Genomic DNA, 15,206 nt, shown 5'->3' with positions numbered 1-15,206 from the left:
CCCTCACTTGCCCCACAGCCCCAACAAACCTCTTAGGCCCCATCTCCACTACGCGCAGCCTCACCACTGGCTCGTAAAACATCCCTGGAGCCCCCATCATCTCCATTTTGGCTGGTGACATATCCCGAACAACTTTCTTGACTAGCCATGGCAGATCAATCAGGAAGGCAGCCATTCCGCCTTTTCCGTCTTCCCTGGTTCACTAACCCAGCACCATTTGCCCCACGACCTCCTACCCAATAGCAAACAACTCAGCCCACCACATCAACCCGGCCTCCATTTCGGCCTCCAGGAGTAGCTCCTCCACGTCCCTCTTCACAACCCCAAGCCCCAATAAGGGCCGAGTCTCGGCCTCCATCTCCAACTCGGACAACATCTCGAATACCATCACTAGCAAACAAGTCCCTTCTCGACCTCAGGCTACACATACAAGTGAGTCTGAGACTCCCTCACCAAACAGGGCAGCTCGAGCGGCCTCTCAGCCATCACCACCATCTCAAACAGCTCTCTCCCAACCTCAAGTACCGCCAAAGACTGGTTCTCAGCCAACAGGTACGATAGGTACGCCATTAAGGACATCAAAGCAGTTTCACGGTCAGTTGCAGGCCTCCCAAAGTATAAAGCTTTAAGAGCATAAGCAGTAAGAAGCCCAGCAGCAATTTCAAGCGCAATACTCATTGAAATCACCAACGACATGGGTTGCTACCCAGGCATTTAATTTGAAAACCTCCAGCTTTTGGATTGCATTGCAGAGGACCACCGATGTTGCATCATTTACTACTCCTTCCGAAAACAAGGCTGTAAAGTAAATGGGGTCCGATCTTGGTGCAGAACCTGGAGTGTACAGACGGCATCCGTTGATGAGAAGATTGTACCAATTGAAAGGCGTCAACTGAGATAGTCCCATGCATCGAGGCCAACAACCCATCCTTTGGGAACAGCCACCATCTACCTGGAATCCATTGTTGAAGACTATGGGTGGAAGAAGATAGACGAAGACAAGTTTTCATCAAATCTTAGGATGTGAGAGTTTGTGCCTATGCTCATGAACAAAAGTATAATTCATGTAATGCATCCATATTGTCTTATTCAAATTCCCATCTTGCAGACGAGACAAGTTTATTAAATTGTGATAGCAACACCGAGATTTACTGTGGTGTTTGTTAATTAAAGGTGACACCTTTCTCTTGTATTTGCTGCGGAACCTGGTATTAGCGGTAACTGCCAACCATTTTTGCCTCATATAATGCCTCGTTCCCCACAGACGACGCCATTTGTTGCAACCAATTACCGCGACCAATAATCTTACTAGTATTAGAGCTCTATTTGTTATCGGCTGCACCAATTTGGTTGCCTACGTACCCATTTCGGGATCAAGCCGCTGTAGTTTACCTCTCTCTCCTCACCTTTCCTGCCTCTTTTCTCAGCCCCTTTTTCTCTCTCCCTCTCTCCTTCCTTTTATATCCCTCTTTTAGGTTTACTCATGGGGCATAGTATGGTCCTGGGCCTATTCTCTGGGCCCAATACATACTATGGTCAGGGCCTTATCTCTTGGCCCAGTACCTATGTGATACATCCCTGAATATGGCTATTACATCAACTTTAAGAGAGCATCTACGTGACACATGCTTCCTCTTATAGTTTCTTAGTAGTTAATGTGACAACAACAGGTTATCTTGAATAGTCCTGCCTTGAACAAAAGCAGATTAGGTTATGGAAATCAAAGATGGCATAACAGAGTTCAACCGGTTAGTGATAACTTTCGAAATACACTTGTAAGTGATATTGCAACAAGAGATGGGTCTAAAATTAGAGACTCTAGAAGGGTTAGGTACTTTAGGTACAAGGCAAACAAAGGTAGAGTTAAACCCTTTAGGCATAACGCTCGAAAGAAACACTGACTTCATGGCATTAATAAAGTTTTCATGAACAAAAGACCAACATACCTTGAAGAAGCAAGCATTGTACCCATCTGGTCCTGTTGCTTTGTAATTATCTATACCAAACAGGGCTTCTTTAATCTCTTCGGCTGAAACCTCAAGAACAAGGCCAGTAGTAGTGTCTTCATCAATGGTGGCCCTTACTTACAAATTCTCATAGAACCCAGTTGGTGTATTAGACCTAGTTGTAATACCAAGTAAAGCACTATAGTGATTAGTAAATAAATTTACTACACTATCATGATCATTATGCTTAACACCTTGATCATTAGTAATGGACCAAATTTTGTTCTTTCCCTTTCTCTCTTTCACCATATTATGGAAGTAGGAAGTGCACCTATCTCCTTGGACAAACCACGTACAGCCTGATCTTTGTTTCATGTCTTCATATTCCATTTTAAGAAGGTCACAGTACACCAGCTTAGCTTGCTTCTCTTCATGCATAAGATTAAAGTCTCCTGGTATCTGTTGTAACTCTTTCTGCTGTTTAAAAAGAGCCATTCTAGCTTTCTCTATCTTGTCATTCAACTTTGAGTAATTCTTCTTTGACCAGCTTTTCAAAACATTATTCAATTTTTTAGTTTTAAAGACAGAATGTAGATAGGGCTACCCAAACAAGGTTCTTACCAGTTCTTCCTAACTATTTCCTAAAAGTTAGGGTGCATAGTCCATGCATTGCAGAACCTGAATTGAAAAATCTTTTTTGTATCTACATACCATGATAGAGCCATAGGCGTGTGGTCTGAGACACCTTGAGGAAGAAATTCTACCTCAGAAGCTCGAAATGAATTTATCCATTGTGAATTCACTAAGTATCGATATATCTTAGAGTACTTCCCAGAATTATTTGTCCAAGTGTAATAGCTTCCCAGGTACTTGAGGTCAAATAAGCCTGTATACGTGATACAGCTCATGAATTCAACTATTTCACTAGGGTGAGTAGGTTCACATCCTAACCTCTTAGAAGAGTGAAAAATATTATTTTCTCCACATACTACCCAAGATAAAGGGCTTGTAGGTAGCAGTTGCCTTAAGTTCTTTGCATAAACACAAGTCAAAAGGAAACTATTTCCAATTGGCATGATTAAAACTTCACAATGTAGGAGTTGTGATGTTTCCTTGATCATATTCACTTGTACAAAACTTTGGTCCCAACATAACCAAATCCTCCCATCTTTATCACTATTATAATTAGTTAAGTATGACCAGTAGGGGCAACAAACACTCCTTATGCTATCAAACTTATCCTTTTTAACCTTCGTTTCCAAAAGTGCAAACATGCACAACTTATTCTCTAATCTGATATTATTGACTTCTCTAGCTTTAGAGAGTTCATTTATTCCTCTTACATTCCATGAGCATAACTTGATCATTAGATTTTTAAGGGGGATTTTGACTTACCCGAGCCCTTATGCTTTGGTTTCCCTTGAAAGGTGTTGTCAGCCTTGGGGCCTTGTTGTTTATTCTTCCCTTCCTCAAGGCTATGCTGTTTTTTCTTGTGTTTCTGAGACCTAGTTTCCCTCTTCTCTATAGTTTTTGTTGCATCCTCAACTATTATATTCTTCTCAGGTAATAGATGATCAGTAAACACTTATCTCTCAGCTTCAAATTCATTGGATGCCTCATGGAAAGTGAGATCCTCTCTAGTCATATTGAACTCCTCAAGGTTGGATTCATATAACTCAGTCTCTGCTTTAGTAATCTGAATCTCCTGTAGCACAACATAAAAGTCTCCTTTAGGTTCACATGTTTGAACTTCTTGTATATCCTCCCTATTCTCTTGAACTTCATCAGTAAGTTCCACTTCAACAGTTTTATCATTGGTGACTTCTGTAATTCTATCTGTGGCAATCACAATGTCTAAGCATTCATTCCTTTGTATCTCTTCTACTTGTTCCCCTGCATCAGTTAGAACCTGAAACGGATTGTAGATAGTGAGGTTAGTAGAGTCTTCCAAGTTATGGTTACCTTCTTTCCTTACCTAACTTACACAGTTAACTTCTGTGGTCTCATTTAACTCTGTTACTGATGGGGTTTCTATGGCTGGAGCCACTACATTAACTGGATTTGGTGGGGGAGCCATTAAGTCTTGAGTAGCTGTAATAGTAGCCCATTTAGTTCTCTGCCGTGGGGGCTCCTGAATCGAAGGCACACTTCTTGGAGCAGCAGCAGTTCTTCTTGAGGTGGTAGGTCGAACTGAAAGACATTTTGAATCTTTGTGGCCTATCCTTTTGCACAAAGTGCATGTTGTGAGTATCTGTGAGGGAGTAATATTCACATCCAATGAATACCACACATGTGTCCAACATATGCAGAACTAACAACCTACCTCATATCCTCGTCCTCAGAGCTCGCTTCATAGTGACTCCTCTTAGACAATCAACCTATTGAACTTGCGCCCCAAGTGATGTCACCACTAACCGATCACCCGTTCTCAATCTGCGAGATCGGTTCAAAGTGACTCGAGTCGAGTAGACGATCTCACCATGAAGCGACTTCCCTAGCATTCACTCCTCTCGCTCCACAACGACTCGTAACATTAGCCTTTATTATAGCCATCAAGACCAAAGCTTCAGGCACGCAACTCATTGATTCTTCATAACTCGCCATCATAGCTTATAAGTGATCTGAAGACCTAGATCTGACCTTAAATCTATGCAGAGTCGTACCTGGCCGTTTTTCTTAGGAATGGCTACGATGTTAGCTAGCCAGGTCGGGTACTCGACTTCTCTGATGAAGCCCACATTTTTTAGCTTTTCTATCTCTTCATTGATGGCTTTCTGAAATTTGAGTGCCAGTTTGCGAGGTCATTGTTTGATAGGCTTCATATTTGGATTGACATTTAATTTGTGGCAAGCGACCTGAGGGTCGATTCCAAGCATATCGATATACGACCAAACAAAAATATCTTTATTTAAAGATAGAAATTTGACAAGTTGCTCCTTGAGCTTGGGGTCTAGATCAGCCCCTACATAAACAAACTTTGGGTCATCATTTGTGCCCAAATTGACTTTTTCTCCTGGTTATGTTTGTGCTTGCTTCCCCTTGAACTTGTCTGCTTCTAATGTTAGAGGGTTGGAAGCTTGAGGATCTTGCAGCTTTGGGCTTTCTTTTTCTTGGACGACCTGAGGTTTGGCCGTGGTTGTTGTGCTGACTTGATTGCATCTATGAGCCTCTAGTTGGTTGCTTCTGAGCTCCATGATGCCTTGGGGTCCGAGGAACCGCAACACTTGGTGCAAGGTGGATGGAACTGCTTGGATCTTGTGGATCCACCTGCGCCCTAAAATGGCAGTGTAGGATGACTTGACATCAATCACGCTGAAACATGTTGATGTTTTGACCATGTCCTCTTTTTCTCCAATGGAGACTGGTAGGATGACGTCTCCAATGGCATCTGTGCGGTCTTCGTTGAACCCATAGAGTGGTGCATTTGATTCTATCATCACCGAGTCGGGTAGGTGCATGTCTTTGTATGTTTGATAGAAAAGGATGTCGCAGGAGCTGCCTAGATCGATGAGGACTCTTTTGGTTGTCCACCCATTGATTTTGACGTGCACTACCAAGGGATCATTGTTGGGTAGGCACACCTTGTCTAGGTCATCCTCCGTGAATGCTATGGAGATCGTAGATTGAGGGTTGGTAGGAGTGATAACTTCAGCTTTGTGGGAGAGGTGGTAGATCTCCTGAAGCGCTCCTACCCTTCTGTATTTTTCCCGACTTGAGGTTTCATCGTTGGAGGTATCAATAATCATGTTGATTACCTTTTCCTTGTCGTGGCTGGAGGAGTATTGTCTCCTGTTGTGCCTCGACCGACCTAGAGATTTAGATTGTTGGGCTGTTCTGCTCCTGCTTCTGTTGTTAGCAGGTCATTCATTGTTTCAGCTCCTGTTTCTATGGCGATTGGCATTCAACTTATGCCTGAGGTCGCTTTCCGGTAGGAACTCTTTCAGTTTTCCCTCTTCGACTAAGTCTTGGAGGTAGTGTTTGAGACTCCAACACTCATCTATGTCATCATGTTGGAGTTTGTGGAAGTGGCAGTATGGATGTCCTTGGATTGCTATTACTTAGTTGATGTTGGCTTTGATGAAATGTAGTGTTGTATAAATCTTCTTCAGGATCTGGCTTGCCGTCCTGGAGAAGCTGGAGAATTCCCATTTTGTGTAGGAGGGCTTGTGGGAGTTGGAGCCCTTGTTGCTGTTGTTGTTGCCTGAGTAGTGATTGTTTTCTTTGGGTCCTCGCTTGTCGCTTACTGCGAGGACTTCTTTTCCCTTGCTGCTAGGCCAACCATTCTTCGTACTTTATGTACTTGTCAATTCTGTGGTACAGGTCATCTAAGTGTTCTGGCTTGTTGCGCATTAGAGACCCTGCTAGGTCGAAGTCATCCAGGAGGGCAATGGTGAATGCAGAAGTTGCAAAACTGTCCTTTAGGCCTAGCTCCATTGATAGGAGTTCTTCCTTGAAATGTCCTAGGAAAGTGCGGATCGTTTCATCGTGTGCTTGCTTGAGTTGAAACAAGGAGTCCAGGTTGGCTTGTTTCTTCCTATTGTGGACGAACTTTGTTGCGAACGTCTCAGCAAGCTTGTCGAAGTTGCTGATTGAATAAGGAGTGACCGTGTAGAACCATTCTAAAGCTTCGTCCTTCAGGCTGGTTGGAAAGAGTTTGCACTTCAGGTAGCCGTACTCTGGAGCATTGTATAATGTGAGGATCTTGGTGAAACGAAATGCGTCTTTGGCTTTTGACACGCAGGTACCGCCCGCATACGGGAACTTTGGTTGGATGAATTCTGAGGGAGGCTGGTTGTCCCTGATTTCAGTGGTGAATGGTGACTCCTTCTACGTCTGGAGTATCTTCTGAGCGATCTGGATCTCACTGGCTTTGTCATTTGACTTCTCCAACCTTTAGGCGAAGTCCTCTAGTCTTTGATTGGTGGTGGTGGTGATGGCTGTGACGGCGTTGTTCTCCAATGCGTCTGGAGTGCCATTGTTGGCATTAGAGGTGGCCTGTTCACGTATTGTTTGATTTTCTTGTTGTAAGGTGATGAAGCCTCCTGGAACGTCTTCATCTGGTCTGCTAACATTTGAAGTGATGTGTCCATTATGGTTTTTCTGACCAGCTTCGTGGGCTTAAGAAAAGAGTGTGTATTCTTTTCTTAAGGAAATAAACCGGCAGACGGCACCAATGTAGAGGTTTTGGTGTTCTGCAGTGAACGACCTAATGTTCTGTTTGATAGGGAATGGCTGCACTCTTCTCGGGATAAGAGTTGCCTACGTATCAAGTTTCTCGGGGTAAACTTGAATCAAGCCTTACGTAGTTCATCTTTCTCTATTTATAGATGTTTGAGCTGACTTTCCTTATTTGATTTAGGCCGTTATTAAGTGTAGATCCACATTGTGTGCTATCTTGATGATTCGTCATTACTCCTGATGTTACAAAGTTAATGTCTCCTTGATTGGTGCGTTGACTGAGTTCCAAGATTGCGCTAGATGATTTGCTTCCATATATGGCTGTAACTGTGATTTGGGATGACCTGCGTCTGAGACGTTATGACGTACTGGCAATGTGGTACGAGCTGTTGGAGATACGACCTGGATTGTGGACACGTGTGTTGTAGTGATATGTAATGTAGAACGGAGGGTACTTACAACAATGAAGCACTTAACCGTAGATATTAATATTTTCTACTTAACCAGAGAAATCTTGTGATTTAACCAGACAAAGTAGATATTAATATTTTCTACTTAACCGTACTTTCCATCTACCTGATTTTCTGGGTTGTTCTGGAATGGATTGCTATATTGGTCTAAGAAGTTGAACCTATGATGCAGGTGATAGAAGTTGTTGATTTGGACAAGTAGACTCAAATGGTTGCGGAGCTTGATGGTCATATCATGCGTAGTGTTTGTGATCAGAACGGGAACCATGCCATCCAGAAGTGCATCGAGTGCATTCCACAAGATGCTATTGAGTTTATTGTCTCATCGTTTTATGATCAAGTTGTGACATTATCTCCCCATCCATACGGTCATCACGTGATACATGTTTAGATATAATTTGTTTCAAACTTTCAGAATGTTGCTATCTAGCTTTACTTATGAGAGCAAGTCCAATGGGGGGCTATATGGGCTGCTAAAGGCAAATATAGCACCCCAACCACAAAAATGTCATTCCAATGGGGTTGCTAAAAGGGTCTTAAATTTGGAAGGACTCAAAAACCCAGCCAAAGTTAAGACATTCGCTAGTAGCTACTATAATAAGTTTGGGAGACGGACGGCATAGTTTATGTCGTCCGTGTGTTAAATTTCGACGGACGGCAGAAACTGTGTCGTCAGTCCAAAAAAATAATGGACGGACAACATAAATTATGTGGTCCGTATCATTTAGCACTTCAAAGCAGAAAAAACGATTGGATTGGTGGCACCTTTTAGCAGTCCAATTTAGCAACTCTCCATTGGACCTGCTCTAAGCAGTTAATGATTCTTGCATTATAATAAAATATTTCTTCAATGCCAAAGAGTTGGAGCATTGTGGTGATCCCAAAACCGAGCAAATAAATCATGATAGACAAGATAATAAATTTTGTTTGGAAGTTGGCATTATAGGAATTATGTTGTTCAGGTTTGTTCTAAGCTTTTTAATTGCCAAAGCTGCATGCTAAACGAATTCCAATCTGGGAATTAAATGAATTCCATAGTTTCATAAGTACTCAAATTATTCCATATAGCACATGGATGACAAATAAAACACATTGAAGAATGTGTGGACATAATTTTGGTTTCTAAAATTCTTTTATGAAATTATGTATGCATACTTACCATTCACAGTAGTACATGAAATTGGCATACTAAAAGTATATGAACTAATAAGACACCATGGTAACAAAATGTAATTTGTATATACAAAATTTATAAGATCTGATTAAACATTGGTGCAAGTGTTATAGAATGTTAAACAGGAAGGATCGAGTGGTGCTTAGTCTGAACTTTGAAGGTGGCCATTGAGATGGGTCATTGTTGAAGTTATCACATGGTAAGTTTTATGTAAAAGTAACTACGTACATCTTCCTCCTAAGTAGCCTAAATAATACATATCTTGGTGTCATTTTTATAATACGTTAGCGTATTTGACCTTTTAGTTGCCGTCTTCACTTTCTAATACATGGTTTGCAGGTCATTGAAGGTTGTGTAGTTGATGATAGTTCACTCCTTGGTTTATTGAAGTCTCGCCGATTTTATTATTTAGCTATGGTTATCATAGGTTTCAGTAATTGATTGTAATCCTGCTATGTAAAGTAGTTATGAGAGAGTAATATTCACATCCAATGAATATCACACACGTATCCAGCATATACAGAACTACCAACCGACTTCATATCATCGTCCTCCGAGCTCACTCCATAGTGACTCGACTCAGGCAAGCGACCTATGCAACTCTCTCTCAGAGCGATATCACCACCAACCGATCTCAGGTACTCATCTTGCGAGCTCGGTTCAAAGTGACTCGAGTAGAGTAGACAATCTCGCTCAGAAGTGATCTCCTCAGTACTCACTCTCCCCATCCCACAACGGCTAGTAATGTATGTCTTTATGACTACCATCAAGACCGAAGCTTAAAGTATGCATCACAGTAAATACCCATAACTCACCATCATGACTCGCAAGTGACCTGAAGACCTGGATCTGACCTAACACGGGAGAGTGGGAGGCGTGGGCACCTTGCCTCTATAAAGAAGATGAGGAACTATGTCTGACCTGATTTAGGTCCCCACCCCCCTAGAGAGAGAACTTGATACGTAGGCAATTCGTCCATACGAACTCGGTCAATTCAATCCACAAACACCATCTTCCCCCAAACTACCTACATTCGTAAGGTTCACCGAAAACGACATTTACATTGGCGCCGTTTGTAGCTCGATTTCTTGAGGCCACAGTTCATACTTTCGGAAAACCATTCAAATCTCAAGCCCATGAATCATGGATAGCCTATAGGAGCAAGTCAAGAGCCTAGTCACCCAAATGGGCACGATGAACGACAGCATCACCCTACTTCAGCATGAAAATGCAGCGCTTAAAACCCAGGTCGAGTCCCAGAACCCAAACGGAATCACCGTTGAGGACGGAATCAACAAGGTAAACCAACAAATCAACAGCCTCTCCCAGCGAATCGAGCAAAGCACTGGCAAGAACACTACTCAGGTCGTCCAGAAAATGCTGAAGACGTATTGCACGTCCCCATTCATAACAGAGGTACTCAATAAACCCTCCCCCCAAGATTTCATTTAGCCTCGGTTCGCAATGTACGAAAGTAGCACGTGCCCTGGTCAGCACGTAACTCGCTACATTCAAAGCCTCGCACTCTACAGTGAGCAGGAATTCGATCACCTGCAGTGCTGCTTGTTCCCAGCAAGCCTAAAAGATGGAGCTCTCGATTGGTTCTACTCACTGGGACCGAACTCAATAGATAACTTTTAGAAGCTGACCGATCAGTTCGCTAGCCAATACGTCCACAACCGAAGTAAAAAAGCAGACCTTAATTCACTCTTCCAGTTGTCTCAGAGAAGTGACGAATCAATCCGCACCTTCTTAGGGCGATTCAAGACAGAGCTACTGTCCATGGAAAGCGGCCTTCACTAACGCAGATCATGAAAAACACTAGTCTATCCAGGTCGCTCATGAAAGAACATCCTGAAACACTGGCCGAGCTATATGCACATGTAGAGAAGTACATTAAGCTCCAGGAAGCCCTAGAGAAAGAAGGACTGAAGGAAGAAAATGAGGTCGCTGCGATCTCAGATATCGCCCTATCTTCTAAGAAGCATCCCAGACAACAAGGACAGAAGTCTGGTACCAAGATACACACGAAGCGTGAGTTCGATGTGCTTACAAGATCTCCAAGTTACATATTGGAGAAGATAAAAAAAAAATGGCTTATTGCCGACCTGAGATAAAACGGCCAGAAGACACACCAAGAAAGCCATACTGCGCTTTCCATAAAGCAAAGTGCCATAAGACCAACGAATGTCGGGGGCTCAAGCATTACCCACAAGACCTCATTGAGGCAGGGAATATTAAGCACTATACTGATATCGCCAATGGCGACCTTCGCCACAAGCTCATGGCTCGCATAGAGCGAAGCTGAACTCCATCACACAACCACAACAGAGATTGCTCCCAGGCTCGAGGACGCTCAATGGACCAATCTCGCCATGAGTGCCGCCAGCATTCATCTGACAGAGATAATCACAAGACGATCAACATGATCACCTTTCAGGACGATTTTGTCACGTCCACAAGGGAGAAAAGGAGACGGGTAGGCGCTCTATAAGAAGTTTACCAATTCTCCTCACAAGCGGCTCCTACCCTACGCATAACTGGCCACAGCTCAAAAAACATCACCTTCACTAAGGCAAACCTCAACAAGGTGTGCCTCCCACATAATGATGCTCTAGTTGTCCATGTCAAAATTAGCGATTGAACAGTAAAGCACGTCCTGATCGACCCAGGCAGCTTGTGCGATATTCTGTTCTATCAGACTATCAAGGAGATGAACCTGCCCAAGTCGGTGATGATAGATCCAATAGACCCCCTCTATGGATTCAATGGATCTCGAGCTGACCCAATTGGTGACATTATCTTTCCTATCTCTGTTGGGTCACATGAGGACAAAGTTAGCATCAACACGCGCTTCAGTGTTCTGGATATCAATTCGTCTTATACTGCTATTTTAGGACGACGTTGGATCCACAAGATGCAAGCAGTGCCATCAACACTCTATCAATTTTACGCTTCCCTGGCCCCATAGGCATGATGGAGCTCAGAAGCAATCAGCTTGATGCTCACAATTGCAACCAGATCCTCTCAATCAACAAGCCTACTAGGGCTTCACTAAAAAACAAGGGAGAGATCGCCAAAACCAAGCTGGCATAAGACTTCATCTCTGAGGTCGAGACCCTGACCAAGACCCCTTGAATTGATCTGCCAAAGGAAAACACTGGGGGGTCAGTCAAAAACATCCTTCTAGAAGCCAAAACCCCATAGGTGACCCCACCCCTTCAAGTCAAGGAGGCACCTCAAGAAACCAAGACCCCAGAGGTCTCTCAGCCTACCGAGGCAGCTGCTCAGCCCGAATTGAAGGAAAAAGTCAACCTAGGAACTGAGGATGATCCTAAGTTTGTTTATGTAGGAACTAACCTTGATCTTACTCTCAAGGCACAACTTGTAAGCTTTTTATCATTGAATAAAGATGTTTTTGTTTGGTCGTACATCGATGTCCCTGGAATTGATCCCAATGTTGCATGCCATAAATTAAATGTTAACCCAAATGCTAATCCACACTACAAGAATACTGAGCATTTGCCACGGTCATTGGCCGTGGCTAAAGACCTTTTGCCACGGTTATAAGCCTTTGCACGACCGTTGCCAATGCGCCTGTGGCTAATCTTTGGCCACTGCTAAAGACCGTGGGTAAAGCTTCATTTTATGCCACGGTTATAAACCGTTACATGGGCCGTGGTGAATTTTTCCGCTTGCCACAGAACTAAACCGTGGCTAATGCTCACACGACCCCGTGCCCCTGCATTTTGTGGAATGGATCTATAATTTAGCCACAGGTCTAGGCCGTGGCAAATGTCTTTTATTGGACTATATCTAATGTTTAGCCACAGTTTATGGCACCATACAATTCATACAATTTGCATCACACCTACAGGTCATACAAAATTCTATCATTTCAATCAAACCCACAAGAATCTTTGCAGGGGTTTCGCCAAGGGTCGAGCCGGACTACTTTTAACAATTTTATTGACATCATACTTTATACAAATGAAAGCACATACTAGCACAATCAACATGCTTTTGCAGGATCTGTATTCACAGGTTTCCCAAGAAGCCCTTCCTTGACAAGGCCCCATATGACAAGAAGTGTCCCAAACACGCTCATCGTACTAGGTTTCAGTAGACCCACAAGAGCTCCTGAAACAATGCATACTTACTTTAAGGCTTTCCCTAAAACGTAGCAGAAGCACAGTGAAGATTCCAGTTGCATATTGTGAAAAATCTAATTAGTACCATTGGAATAAATCACAAAGCATCAAGCATAGAAAATAGAAAGAAGGCAAAACTTAAACATGAAGGTTATCTGGAATATAACTGAGGATTGAGAAACAGACGAATGTAACAAGGCATAAGAAAGATACGCTTTTACTGAGTCAATGAAATGAAAATTCTTCGTAAAAGAATGACTAACCCCTTCCAATAAACTCTGCAAAAAAATATATATTTTAATCATATACTAACCTTATCATGCATTCATAAAGAACCAAACACTTCCACAAGAAAGAGAACCAGTGTGGTAGCTAAATCCGTAGGACATATGCTTGAAGATCCTAGGCCTTGTGCAGATCCTAAAGCAAAATCTATAAAAAGCTTATATCCTTGGTCTTTGAAACTCTGCTGCTTTCAATGCATTCTTTTAATGATACATACCACAAAGAAGAAGCAACTTCACTCACGACATCAAACAACGTAAGACACTTGATTTTTGTTCTTTGCAAAATAATCATGTGATAATTGTTTGGCCAACAAATGAGTGGTGCAAAGTAAACAAACATATAGTATTTTTTTTTCACATCCTTTCTCCCGAATAAGGTCTAAAGCACAACGCAATGATGAAAAAATTTCTTAAGAAAATTCACCCTCCTCATTAGAAGAGGAATCGAAGCTTCCCACATAAAAAATCAACCAAAGAGGCAATGATATGCATAGGATAATAGTGAAGGCCATAGAAGGCCATAGGACTAACCTGTAAAAGCTCAAGAGATAAAAGCCTAGTCTTGTCAGAACTTCATCATTCTCTTCCCTTCATGCCCATCTCGTGAATTTTAGAGTACTTGTTATTCCACACCGGCTTTGAATGCCATAGAAAACCAAAATAATGAGCATAGAATAATGAAAATGATGAGCTGAAGTAGTAAGAAATTTTAAAAATACACCCTTCAGGTAGTACAGGAACAGATGACTGTGAAAGCCAACCTTGCAAAGGGTGCGAAATAGCATGGCTCAAAATATCACCGAGATATCCGATATCTCGCCAATATATCTCGGTAAATTGGTACACCGATATCGATATTTCCGACATATATCCACCGAATATTGAACCCCTTTTTTTCCGAGATATATCGGAATTTCCGATATGAAAGTTTATATCGCCGATATAATCGATATTTCCGAGATAATCGATATATATCAGTTGACTTTTTGACCAATTGTTAATAACTTAATATTGAAATTTCCAAAATATCCGATATATCCGAGATATATCGGTGAGATATCCGATATTTTAGAAACTTTGGACTGGTCACCAAAAAAACCGAATATTCGATATATCCGAGATATTCGATATATCTCGGTTTTTTAGTACCCCGATATATTAACCGATATCGAAATTTTGAGCCTTGCGAAATAGTAGTAAAGCATCACGTTGCCCAATACTCATGCTATCCAGGTCAATTCCTCTGAAAAGTAAAAAGACTTGCTTTTTAGAAACACCTCAATAAGAGCCCACCCATGAAAAATAAAGTAATAGACCAAAACAAACTTAGGCAATAACACCTCTTGCATACCGTGGTATCTTTTTTCCATCCTCAAGATACACAGCTTTGTCAAGAACAGCTTCTAATCCCTGAATGGTACACAGGTAATGTAACTTTTACCATCATCCAATAACCACAAAAAACTGCATAAATAAGCTTGGAAAAAAATAACCTGGACAATCTAAAACTAAAGAGAATATGGAAGCACCTTAATATCAGCACCACCAAACCATTTCTAAAGTTCTTCAACGAAGCAATAGTGGTATCTTTATCCCGGTTAATGGAAAGTGCATCGCCCAAAATGATTCCTTTCCCATTATGGTCGTCCAACGAAATTTCATCAGCGTTTGAGTTTGAGCCACCACCTTCAGTGGCTTTTGTATGCGCATGTCTACCAGATGGTGGAGGAGAATCTTGATTACTCTGTAAGACAAGGAGATATTCCGGAAGTAAATGGATTGGATTTGATAAGTTATCTTGCCTACATTCCGATAACACTCGTCCATACTTGTATCCAGCTCCGTCAAATTGCAATCAACCACATTAATTTGGCTGAATTCAACCCAACAGAGTAAGGCTCTATATGGGCAATGACTCAATATAACTTGATCACACCAGACCCACAGTTTCATGCCTTTACTTACATAACACCGAGACTCTATATATTGTCGGCCCAAGT

At 42.1% G+C, this 15,206-nt stretch overlaps 1 long non-coding RNA gene across 1 annotated transcript; it reads right to left on the bottom strand.

The window, feature by feature from the left end:
- Positions 1-14,390: 14,390 nt before the first annotated feature.
- Positions 14,391-14,752, bottom strand: LOC147511510 (uncharacterized). Its single transcript, XR_015217005.1, has 3 exons — positions 14,736-14,752; positions 14,558-14,616; positions 14,391-14,449 (listed from the first exon to the last, which is right to left on the bottom strand). It is a non-coding gene; the product is annotated as an uncharacterized LOC147511510 (long non-coding RNA).
- Between the last annotated feature and the right edge of the window lie 454 nt (positions 14,753-15,206).

The sequence above is a fragment of the Coptis chinensis genome, chromosome 3, assembly GCF_015680905.1.
Source record: "Coptis chinensis isolate HL-2020 chromosome 3, ASM1568090v1, whole genome shotgun sequence".
NCBI lineage: Eukaryota > Viridiplantae > Streptophyta > Magnoliopsida > Ranunculales > Ranunculaceae > Coptis > Coptis chinensis.
The sequence above is the reverse complement of the archived record's forward strand: the minus strand, read 5'-3'. Positions and strand labels throughout refer to the sequence as shown.